Source organism: Ursus arctos, unplaced genomic scaffold (assembly GCF_023065955.2).
Source record: "Ursus arctos isolate Adak ecotype North America unplaced genomic scaffold, UrsArc2.0 scaffold_14, whole genome shotgun sequence".
In the NCBI taxonomy this organism is placed as follows: Eukaryota; Metazoa; Chordata; class Mammalia; order Carnivora; family Ursidae; genus Ursus; species Ursus arctos.
Window position 1 is genome coordinate 26,615,877 of NW_026622808.1, and position 11,886 is coordinate 26,627,762.

The 11,886-nt window shown below is 48.9% G+C and overlaps 1 protein-coding gene across 1 annotated transcript in view; it reads left to right on the plus strand.

The window, feature by feature from the left end:
* Positions 1-11,673: 11,673 nt before the first annotated feature.
* The window catches only part of LOC113256521 (olfactory receptor 1361-like), a 7,965-nt gene continuing 7,752 nt past the window's right edge, over positions 11,674-11,886 (plus strand). The window contains exon 1 of the mRNA XM_044385150.2: positions 11,674-11,749. The gene's annotated coding sequence lies outside the window, so the exon portion shown is untranslated. The remainder of the gene's footprint in view (positions 11,750-11,886) is intronic.

Below are 11,886 nucleotides of genomic sequence, written 5' to 3' on the forward strand. Positions count from 1 at the left end.
CCTGCATCAATCAGAAAGGACACCCAAGAGTTGTCCAGGGTCCTGACACGGCCAGCCCTTCCCCTGCACCCTGATCTCATCCCCTCTCATTAGACCAGACATTCCTCAATTCTTCCCACTCTCTCCTGCAACAGGACCCCACCCACTCACCTGTTTGCTGTTCCATCCGTGACACACCATTCATTCCCCACAACCCACCTGCAGGATGGATGGACCGCTGCCAAGCACGCGGACTGTTTCTCACCCTCACCCCCTACACCTCTATGACCCAGGACATCACCTGGGTACAGCAGGGAGCTCAGCCGGCACACTGGGTAACATGGAAATGTGGACATTAACACCCCCAGGAGTGACTTTCACCCGGCAAAGGACCTGTCCTTGCTGGGTGGCTCCCTGGCTTCATCACTCCTGAGTGAGGCAGCTCTGAGGTGTGTTCTCTTGGGGATCCCTAGAAAGATCACCGCTCAGCTGTCCTGAGTGGGAATCTGCTCATCCATGCCTCCCTTCCCCAAATGCTCATTGGATCTCCTGGGATTACCTCTTAAATATACGATTTGCACTCAAGCCCTTGACTCAGAACCTGCTTTGGGGAGAATCCAAAGTTAGACTCAGGATTCCAGAACTTCTTCCATCCTTGAGAGAGTCCCTTCTTTGTGCCCAATAGGCCTCCAGCTTCAGCTCCCTTTCTCTGTCTCCCTGGACCTCAACACTCCTCACAAATATTGCCTGTCCTTGCATGTCAGGAGCAGCTGTGACCTCCTATTGCCCCTCCAAGGCTAGTATGCAGCCAGTATGAGCCAGGACAGTTGTCCATTGCTAAAATCTGGAAATAATTGGCACACGCTAGGACATACCCTCACGGTACTTCCAAAGAAGAGTAAAATTAATTAACAACACAAATTATAAGGTAAACTCAGTATATCTAGTTCACTGTCATTGAAGGTTGCAATGAGCTTCAGTACACCAGCAACATCTGAGATGTATTTGCAAAACTTTTTGCCAGTTTGGCTATTGTCACTGTGAGCGGCATGGTCGTGTGCTTAGAAATGCTCTGCTCTCTAGGAGAGGTACCAGTCTGTCAGCATCCTCGAATCTGAGGTTGGCTCTGGTTTTAGATAGTTAAGATTTACTTCGGTGTTCACCGTTTGTGCATTCTCATTTTTGCATGGAAGTGTGCAGTGTTTGGAGAATGATCAAATCACGTTTATAATAATACATTAAAAGAAAGGATCTAGGGGCGCCTGGGTGGCGCAGTCGTTAAGCGTCTGCCTTCGGCTCAAGGTGTGATCCTGGCGTTATGGGATCGAGCCCCACATCAGGCTCCTCCGCTATGAGCCTGCTTCCTCTTCTCCCACTTCCCCTGCTTCTGTTCCCTCTCTCGCTGGCTGTCTCTGTCTCTTCAAATAAATAAAAAATAAAATCTTAAAAAAAAAAAAAAAAGAAAGAAAGGATCCAGAATGAAAAGGCAACAAAGCTTGCAAAGGCTTTTTAAGGCTCCGATTAAATATCATGGACAGTGCTCTGCTGGATTTGGGGGAGAACAGAGGAGGAATGCTATTCACTGCGATCTGTATTCCAGCCACATCGATGCTAGCAAAGTCAGGGCAACCTGAAACAGTTGTGCTTCTGGGTAAGACTCACTGTAAAATATGACAAGTCATTTATAATTTGGCAAACAATTACTTAACACTAAAAGCATGGGTAGTTTCTGGTATCAGGTGAAGGAAATATTGGATCCAAATACTGCTTACAAGCTGTTCACTGAGGTTGGAAATGCTGATACCCGATGACTTCCTCGGAATGGCAATCATGTTCAGTTCACTGGGGCTCAAATAAAGAAGATTTGTAATAGTCAATGGTGAAAGATGAAAAGAACGTTGTTATTAAGTGTCACGCTAAAAAAAAAAAATTGGAACAATAAAAAGTTTCCGGAAAAATTGCTGTATGTCAAAGTATGTTGGTAAAGCAGACAGATAGCATTTTGAAAGCAATATGCCTTCTAAAAGACGCTGATGTATGGCTAAAAGTCATTGAGAGTTCTCAGATACGAAATAATTAATAAAACATCAAAAACCATAATATCGATATGGGCATGACAACTGCCATTCAGACTCGTGGATTAGCTTGTAGCAAAACCATTTCCTGGACAGAGAAAACAGCTTTGCAAAACGTTACTCAAGTAAGGAAAACCTCACCCGTGATCGGTGTCACTGCTGTTCCTTCTGTAATTTATTTTAAAAGCAAAATTCACAGATAAAATTTAAGTCCAGAGTTTTGGGCAAAACTTGCAGAACTTTCTGGATGTTTTAATTTGGTATTGTTCAAGTCTCTTTGTTCAGCTTTTGCTGGATGATTCAAAAAAGATACAATGATAACGAAGCACTTTAAATATGCCTCTTAAAACTTTATGTATGCCACCGTGCATCCAATAAACACAGAGAGAATAAATCAATGTGTCTGAAGGGCTGGGGACTGAAATGAGAAAATTGGAAGTGTATATGGACGCAAATGGACGAACTGAGGAGCTGCGGCTGCAACGGACAGCCTGGAAATAATTCTGGGTCTCGTAAATTCTTCTCAGTAGTAATTGTGGGAAAGGAGTCAGCACTTAGAAAATAAAGGTGGGTATTTTTTGGTTTATTTTTAGTTTTTCATTTTTATTTTTTTAGATTTGATTTGTCTTTAGTCTTTAAGAGTTGGCTTTAATAAACGCAATTCTAAGAGTACGTGGGTGGCTTAGTCAGTTAAGCATCTGACTTGGTCTCAGGTCATGATCTCAGAGTCCTTGGATCAAAGCCCACGTGGGGCTCCCTGCTCAGCAGGGAGTCTGCTTCTCCTTCTCCCTCTACCCTCCCCCCCCACTCATGCTCACACACACTCTCTCTCTTTCAAATAAAATAAAATAAAATAAAATAAAATAAAATAAAATAAAGGCAGTTCTAACAGGGACATCAACACTTTATCTGGTTTTACAGGAAAGCAATAGTTGGGTTATTAAAGCCGAAGATAACTTGGTATATACAAAGAACTGAACACATGAAAATAAGTGGAAAAAAAACCCCACTGAGACAGAAGTGTGAGGTATTACAGGAATGAAGAAACGTGGGATGATATCTGAAATCCAACCAAATGAGCATCGACCCCCAGCTGTAGGGGCTGGGAGACTATTTTGGGTCCACGACTAAATTTCATGAGATGAATTTCTTGTTCATTGACAAGAGTAAAAGTAAATTCATTTATTGAATCCTAGAAGTTGATCAAAGTTTATCTGTGATGCTCTGTGGGACAAATATTAATAAAATCAAGTTCTTCCAGAAAAGAGGAAAATTAAACCATCGCTACAGCTTCAGCCCATGCGGGGGTACCGAATATATAAAAATCTCAGACGGGATTACAACAGCTAGGACTTGCCTTCTGATTCAAACTGTTTGTTCAAAAAATAGTTGAGTAGAAAGTGAGAGAGAAGTTTAGCACCCTGAACCACAGTATTGATGTTAAGAGAAAATCTTGACGTTTTTGAAGCTGCAAGTAACCTAACACCTATCACCTTGAACTGTCCCTCCCGCCATCTTTCCCTCCTCATCTCTTATCACCTCACCTCCTACTCTCCATTCCCTCAATCTGGTGTCATGGACGGCCCTTGAACAAGCCAGGCATGCTCCTGCCTCAGGGCCTTTGCACTGTCTGTTCCCTCTGCTTAGCACACTCTTTTCCCCAGATAGCCACATGGCTCTGCTTTCCACTTGAGCCCCTAAAATAACCTCTTCATGAAGCAGGCAGGAGGAGCTTCTACAAAAGTAAACTAGATCCTGTCCTTCACTTAGCACCCTTCTCTCCATTATATGTAGAGGACAATCCCAAATCCTGGCGCGGCCACTGTGGAAAACAGTATGGAGAGTTCTCAGAAAACTAAAAAGGAAATGGGAACAGAATGTCTGAGAGCTGTCTGTAATGCCACGTTCATTGCTGCATTATTCCCAGAAGCTGAGTGATGGAAACAACCCAGTGTCTGCCAGTGGATGAAGGAGCAAGAAAATGTGGCATATACACGACTGGAATATCGTTTGGCCATGGAAAAGGAGGACATTCTGCCATTTGTGGCAACACAGATGGACCTGGGGGGCCTCGTGCTAAGTGAGACAAGCCAGGTGGAAAAAGACAAACACTGCACGGTGTCACTTCCGGAATCTAAAACCAAACCAAACACACAAAACACAAACCTCACAAAGTCTAGGCCCTGCGGACCTCCCCAGTGTCCACTCAGGTCACGGTCCTCCAGCCACACGGGGGGGGGGGGGTCCAAGATTGGCCCATCCTCAAGGACTTGCTGTTTCCTCCTTCTCGAGCTCTCTGCCTTTAGGACCCCTTTCCAGATTTCAAGATCCACCCAGATCCTTCTTTCTCCTCCGGAGCTCAGCCCCCAGTGGCTGCTGTGTCCCCTGTCCTCCCGGGACTGCGTTCTCTGGACCTGAAGAGGAGCCGCGTCCCTGGGACCCTGTGCCTGCCGCCCTGTCTCTCTGCTCCCCTGCCCAGCAAGTAAGCGTGCCCTGTTCCACGTGCTTGCTTAGCCATTTTCCACCTACGAAGCATCTTCAGTGTGGCATTCCCCAAGCAGTGGATGGGAATTCTGAGATGATGGCCAACACAGGGAGCCCCACCCAACCCTGCAATTCCACCAGGAGGAATTCTCCAGAAGGTGCGTGGTGAGATGTGTTCAAGGGTGTTTGGAAACGAGTAGTGCTCATCCACAGGAGGGGAGATACCTCCATCGGGACACTCTTACTCGGTGGACATTCCTATAGTCACAGGGATGGAAGACACCTGGAACTGCTCTCACGGACCTGGGTGAATCTCAAAGGCAGGGGCCAAAGAAAACCAGTCATAGAAGGATGTGCACAGAATCACGCTGCTCAGGTCAAGTTTGAAAACACGCAACACCGTTCCGTGGATCGATCGTGGATTCGTCCCATGCAGTAAAGGTTCAAACGTGTATGGAGTGATCCACACTAGTTGTAGGATGTGGGCTATCTCAGAGCCAGGGGAGGGGGAGGGAGAGGGAGGGAGGGGCGGGGCAGGGGTAGTATGGGAGTACGGGAACAGAGCAGGGATGTAAAGGGATGTTTCACCTCTTAATCTGGATGATGAATACAAGCCGAACTCCAGCTTGAAGTATGATCTATGCTTTTTAAAAATACTTTATTTATTTATTTGAGAGAGAGCACAAGCACCGGGTGAGGCACAGGGAGAGGGGCAAGCTGACTCCGTGCTGAGCAGGGAGCCTGATGTGGGGCTTGATCTGAGTGCCATCATGACCCAAGTTGAAGGAGACACTTAGCGAATGAGCCACCCAGGTGCCCTTGCTCTGTGGTTTTTTGAACACCGGCAATATCACACACACACACACACACACACACACACACACACAACAGTTCCCCACCTTCCTTCAAGGATCTCATAGGAGACAGAGATCCATCTGGGTCGGTAAATAAATGATGGATTCCACCTCATTCTCTGGCCAAGGTCACTGTGACCCCCGAGGGCCCATCCCAGGTTCCAGACGACCCACCTCTGCTGGACTTACCCCGGCTCTCACAGACCCTGTGTCAAGCCCAGCTCACCGTCTACCCCCAACCCCATTCCTCCTCTGCACCCAGGCCTAGCGCTGGCACGTGGGCCAGACATGCGGGTGGCAGCCTGGTCTCCTTCCACCCCTCACTGCATCCCGATGCTTCCACCTGAGCCTCTTCTTCCTCTCCTCCCGGTGCCACACCAGGTTCTCGTCTTGTCACTCTTCAACTTCCACCCTGCCCCTTCTCTGGGCTCTTTGGGGCCAGGCTGCTTCTTCTGGCCGAGCCTCCACCATGGCCACCACCACGGTGAAATGAGCTCTCCCTTGTTTAGAAGCCTGCACTGGCTCCCCATGGCCCTGCTGCTAACAGTGAACGTTTTCTCCACGCCTCCTGTGCACCTGACACCACAGCGAAGACTTGGACATGCTTTGTCTTACTTAACCCTCTAAGAGGGGCTCTCTTACCTCCATTTCTAGGATGAAGACGCTTGGGAAGGACAACCAACGACCCACCTCGCAGTCTCTCTCGTTCCAAAGCCCCTCAAGCTCTGCGGTGAGGACCCAGAAGCTGGAACCTCTGAGCAGGGCTTACACTCTCACCACACTTCCTGTTTTGTTTTGTTTTCAGTATACAGACAAGCGAATTGAGCCCAGAGAGGCAAAGACACTTGCCTGAGGTCACCCAGCAGGCCGGTGTGGAGACTCCACAGCCCCTGCTTGCTGCGTACTTACCCCATCTGCCTCCCTCTCTCCCCGCTCACCTGTGGAAGGTGTCTCCTCTGGCTGCGGAGATGCCTGGTCAAAGGTGAGCCAGCTTTTGCTGGGAGAGCACCGTGGGCCACATGTGATGGAGTGGCAGGACTTTGGCCTCACGGGGGGAGCCGGAGGACCTGACGGAGCCCCATTTACCCCTGCATCCCACTCCCCTGGCCCAGTCCCTCGTGTCTTGTTAAGGCACCCGTAAATTGTCCTCTCCACACTCTGTCCCTGCTGGCCTGCCTCTTTGGGGAGGAGGGCGACCGCAGCTTGCACTGGGCTTTTCCCTCTAGCCCTGAGCTGGGGGTGGCAGGGGCTCTGGGCCTCTTCCGGGGGGACCTTCCCCATGGGGCCTGCGCCCAGCAGCTTTCCCCAGCTCTGCTGGGGCTGCCTCACCACGGGGCTAGGTCCTTGGCTTCGCATCGCCGGGAGCGGTCGCCTCCTGACCTTGATTTCTTCCTGAGGGTGAAATTCACACGACACAGGACTAACCATTTCAAAGTGAACATTTCCATGGCCTGCAGCGTATTCATGACTTTGTGCAACCCCCACCTCCGTCTAGTTCCAGAACATTTGTATCCCCCCAGAAGGAAACCCCGGCCCCGTGAGCAGTCCCTCCCCACCCCTCCCCCAGGCCCTGGCAACCACCAGGCTGCTTTCTGTCTCTGTGGCCCTACGTGTTCTGGACACATCACATGCGTGGGATCCTACAGGGCGTGGCCTTTGCGTCTGGCTGCTCTCCCTTAACGCGATATTTTCACCCTCATCCACGGTGCAGCGTCAGTCAGAGCCTCATTCCTTTTCATGGCTGAGTAGTAGTCCGCTAATGGATGTTACTCCATGTTAACGGAGCCCTACTCCGTCCTAAGAATGAACCATGTCTCGCTTATCCATTCCCCGTGACCGTTTGGGGTGCTGCCCCCTTTCGGCTGTTGTGAATAGTGCTGCTGTGACCATCTGCGTACTGGCCTGTCCTCGGGTCCCTGTGTTTAGTTCCGTGGGGAATATCCCTACGTGCAGAATGACTGAGCCATGTAGCAGTTCCGTGTTTAACCTTCTGAGGAACTGCCAAGCCGTTTTCTGCAGCGGCTCCCCCATTTTGTGTCCCCCCACCGACCACGGCAGAGCCCCAGGGCCCTGATCTCTCCACATCTCACCGACCTTGCTGTCCGTCCTTCCCATGAGCGCCACCCAGCGGTGAGAAGCGTTATCTCATTGTGGCTCTGGCTTGCATTTCCTTTCGCGAGGAATCAGTTTGAGCATCTTTCCAGGTTCTAACTACTTGGGAGCTTGCACCTCTACTCGTAACATATATCTGGGCACGTACTCCCGCTGTATGAATATTTATTTAAAAACTAACTTTTGCACCACCGTGGAATGCTAGGAGCTTGTGAAACACTCCTCCCAAATCGAAGTTAAAAAGAGAAGCTCTTAGGATGAAACAAACTCTGGGTTACTTCAAATCATCCCGACAGTAACCCTGACAATAGCTAATACTTCAAGGTACCCTGGAGTCAAGTTCATGGCTAAGGTTATGGATAGAAACCCTTGTCGCAAGGTACCTGGGTGGCTCAGTCAATTGAGCACCAGACTCTTGGTTTCGGCTCAGGTCATGATCTCAGGGTCCCGGGATCAAGGCCTGCATTGGGGTCTGCCGCTCAGTGGGAGTCCGCTTGAAGAGTCTCTCCCCCTCTGCCCCACCCCCATCTCATGTTGGCTGCCTCTCTGTCTCTCTCCCTCTCTCCAAAATAAATAAACAGATCTTAAAAAAAAAAAAAAAGAAAGAAAGAAAAGAAAAGAAACCCTTATCACGTGGGCTTTTTGGCAATTGAAAAATGTTTGACTATTTCCAATCACAACTGTTTTCTTTGTCATTGTCTTTCCCGGTCACAACGGGGCTGACACAGAGCTCCTTTTAGGGGTGGAAGTGACGCCAGCAGCATTTTCTGGTTGGCATTGGGGTCCACGTGCAGTCTCATAAAATTGTTTTAAGAAGAAAAATACTAATATTTCCAGTATTTTTAAGATAGTCTATGACTCATTCTAAGCAATGCCTGGTTTCTGAGGTCAGACTTCACTCTCTTGCTATTTTCAGAGTTTATTTGAAATGCAAACACTTACCTATAGACACAAATACTTTGGGAGACCTAGTGACAGCAGAAATCTTTCCTTACAAGAATCACTTTTTTAAAAAAAGATTTTATTTATTCATTTGAGAGAGAGAGCTCACAAGCAGGGGGAGCAGCAGAGGGAGAGGGAGAAGCAGGCTCCCCCACTGAGCAGGGAGTCAGATGCAGGGCTCAATCCCAGGATTCCTGGATCACGACCTCAGCCGGAAGGCAGATGCTTAAGGGACTGAGCCACACAGGTGCCCCAGGAATGGACTATGGATACAAGTGACAATCTGGATGGTTCTCAAGGGTATTGTGGTGAGTAAAAGAAGCCAATCTCAAAAGGTCACATACTGTATGATATTATATACATGACTTTCTTGAGATGTCAGAGTCAGGGGGGTTTTATTGACCAGAGTATAGTTGCCAAGCGTTAGGGAGGGGAGTATTGACTACAAAAGGGAGGCACGGGGGAGTTTCTCTGGGATGACAGAACAGTTCTGTGTCCTGACTGTGGTGGTAATTGCATGAATCTACAAAATTTCATAAAGCATTTCAAAGCAATTGAGTGCATATAAAAAGTGATGAATTCCAAAAAAAAAAGAGTTTTTAGTTAATAGTATTATGCCACTGTCAATGTCCTGGTTTATATAAATGTACCATAATTATATACTATTAAATATATACAAATCTATAATTATACATATATTTTTATGTAATATATAATTATTTTTTAATATGTTTTTTATATATCATTATATAATTATAAAATGCTTTCGTAAGGGGAAGCCAAGTGAAGACTACAGGATCACTTAATCTACGTTTACGACTTTTATGTGAGTCTAAGATTATTTAGAAATAAAAAGGGTTTAAAAAGTAAAAGGGAGGTGTACTTTGCTAATATTTTCTATTTCACCAGATTGACACTTTAGCTCTCAGCCTATCTAGACATGCATTAATGAAATATTCATGTGCCACGATGAGTAGATTTATGGGTTGTATTAACCATTTTTATATCAACCAATCGTCAAAAATGAGCCTGTGACAGGAAAGACTGCACATGGGCCCATGCCAACCAGAAAATGCTGCTGGCGTCACTTCCACCCCTAAAAGGAGCTCTGTGTCAGCCCCGTTGTGACCGGGAAAGACAATGACAAAGAAAACAGTTGTGATTGGAAATAGTCAAACATTTTTCAATTGCCAAAAAGCCCACGTGATAAGGGTTTCTTTTCTTTTCTTTCTTTTTTTTTTTTTTTAAAGATCTGTTTATTTATTTTGGAGAGAGGGAGAGAGACAGAGAGGCAGCCAACATGAGATGGGGGTGGGGCAGAGGGGGAGAGACTCTTCAAGCGGACTCCCACTGAGCGGCAGACCCCAATGCAGGCCTTGATCCCGGGACCCTGAGATCATGACCTGAGCCGAAACCAAGAGTCTGGTGCTCAATTGACTGAGCCACCCAGGTACCTTGCGACAAGGGTTTCTATCCATAACCTTAGCCATGAACTTGACTCCAGGGTACCTTGAAGTATTAGCTATTGTCAGGGTTACTGTCGGGATGATTTGAAGTAACCCAGAGTTTGTTTCATCCTAAGAGCTTCTCTTTTTAACTTCGATTTGGGAGGAGTGTTTCACAAGCTCCTAGCATTCCACGGTGGTGCAAAAGTTAGTTTTTAAATAAATATTCATACAGCGGGAGTACGTGCCCAGATATATGTTACGAGTAGAGGTGCAAGCTCCCAAGTAGTTAGAACCTGGAAAGATGCTCAAACTGATTCCTCGCGAAAGGAAATGCAAGCCAGAGCCACAATGAGATAACGCTTCTCACCGCTGGGTGGCGCTCATGGGAAGGACGGACAGCAAGGTCGGTGAGATGTGGAGAGATCAGGGCCCTGGGGCTCTGCCGTGGTCGGTGGGGGGACACAAAATGGGGGAGCCGCTGCAGAAAACGGCTTGGCAGTTCCTCAGAAGGTTAAACACGGAACTGCTACATGGCTCAGTCATTCTGCACGTAGGGATATTCCCCACGGAACTAAACACAGGGACCCGAGGACAGGCCAGTACGCAGATGGTCACAGCAGCACTATTCACAACAGCCGAAAGGGGGCAGCACCCCAAACGGTCACGGGGAATGGATAAGCGAGACATGGTTCATTCTTAGGACGGAGTAGGGCTCCGTTAACATGGAGTAACATCCATTAGCGGACTACTACTCAGCCATGAAAAGGAATGAGGCTCTGACTGACGCTGCACCGTGGATGAGGGTGAAAATATCGCGTTAAGGGAGAGCAGCCAGACGCAAAGGCCACGCCCTGTAGGATCCCACGCATGTGATGTGTCCAGAACACGTAGGGCCACAGAGACAGAAAGCAGCCTGGTGGTTGCCAGGGCCTGGGGGAGGGGTGGGGAGGGACTGCTCACGGGGCCGGGGTTTCCTTCTGGGGGGATACAAATGTTCTGGAACTAGACGGAGGTGGGGGTTGCACAAAGTCATGAATACGCTGCAGGCCATGGAAATGTTCACTTTGAAATGGTTAGTCCTGTGTCGTGTGAATTTCACCCTCAGGAAGAAATCAAGGTCAGGAGGCGACCGCTCCCGGCGATGCGAAGCCAAGGACCTAGCCCCGTGGTGAGGCAGCCCCAGCAGAGCTGGGGAAAGCTGCTGGGCGCAGGCCCCATGGGGAAGGTCCCCCCGGAAGAGGCCCAGAGCCCCTGCCACCCCCAGCTCAGGGCTAGAGGGAAAAGCCCAGTGCAAGCTGCGGTCGCCCTCCTCCCCAAAGAGGCAGGCCAGCAGGGACAGAGTGTGGAGAGGACAATTTACGGGTGCCTTAACAAGACACGAGGGACTGGGCCAGGGGAGTGGGATGCAGGGGTAAATGGGGCTCCGTCAGGTCCTCCGGCTCCCCCCGTGAGGCCAAAGTCCTGCCACTCCATCACATGTGGCCCACGGTGCTCTCCCAGCAAAAGCTGGCTCACCTTTGACCAGGCATCTCCGCAGCCAGAGGAGACACCTTCCACAGGTGAGCGGGGAGAGAGGGAGGCAGATGGGGTAAGTACGCAGCAAGCAGGGGCTGTGGAGTCTCCACACCGGCCTGCTGGGTGACCTCAGGCAAGTGTCTTTGCCTCTCTGGGCTCAATTCGCTTGTCTGTATACTGAAAACAAAACAAAACAGGAAGTGTGGTGAGAGTGTAAGCCCTGCTCAGAGGTTCCAGCTTCTGGGTCCTCACCGCAGAGCTTGAGGGGCTTTGGAACGAGAGAGACTGCGAGGTGGGTCGTTGGTTGTCCTTCCCAAGCGTCTTCATCCTAGAAATGGAGGTAAGAGAGCCCCTCTTAGAGGGTTAAGTAAGACAAAGCATGTCCAAGTCTTCGCTGTGGTGTCAGGTGCACAGGAGGCGTGGAGAAAACGTTCACTGTTAGCAGCAGGGCCATGGGGAGCCAGTGCAGGCTTCTAA